The sequence below is a fragment of the Eimeria mitis genome, genomic scaffold, assembly GCF_000499745.2.
Source record: "Eimeria mitis Houghton genomic scaffold, Emh_scaff789, whole genome shotgun sequence".
NCBI lineage: Eukaryota > Apicomplexa > Conoidasida > Eucoccidiorida > Eimeriidae > Eimeria > Eimeria mitis.
Window position 1 is genome coordinate 13525 of NW_013575795.1, and position 454 is coordinate 13978.

At 56.6% G+C, this 454-nt stretch overlaps 1 protein-coding gene across 1 annotated transcript in view; it reads right to left on the bottom strand.

The window, feature by feature from the left end:
* The window catches only part of EMH_0022360 (uncharacterized protein), a gene marked incomplete at both ends in the record, with an annotated part of 1367 nt that overhangs the window by 416 nt on the left and 497 nt on the right, over positions 1 to 454 (bottom strand). The gene's annotated exons all lie outside the window — the stretch shown is intronic.

Below are 454 nucleotides of genomic sequence, written 5' to 3' on the forward strand. Positions count from 1 at the left end.
TGTTTAGCTCTTCTTATAAGTTCATGTATATCCATTTGCATATATTTAAAGCTTTGTTTATCTCTAAACTCAAATCTATGCGGGTCAGGCACAACATAAACAAAAACTTTTTTATTTTTTATTTTCTTTATAAGGTATTCTTCATCTCCCCATAAATATAAACAACTACCCAGGGGGGCCCCCCGTATTATACAGGGTACACCACGAGGCACAACATAACGCAAAAAATCCTCGCCGCTGCAGTTTATTATGGGCACAGGCTTCGCTGGGGGGGCCCCCAGCAACACTTTCTCCCACCAGGGGCCCCCCCTGGGGCCCCCAAGGGGGGCCCCCAGGGAGGCCCCCAGGGAGGCCCCCAGCGGGGCCCCCAGGGAGGCCCCCAGCGGGGCCCCCAGGGAGGCCCCCAGGGGGGGCCCCAGGGGGGCCCCCAAGGGGGGCCCCAGGGGGGGCCTCA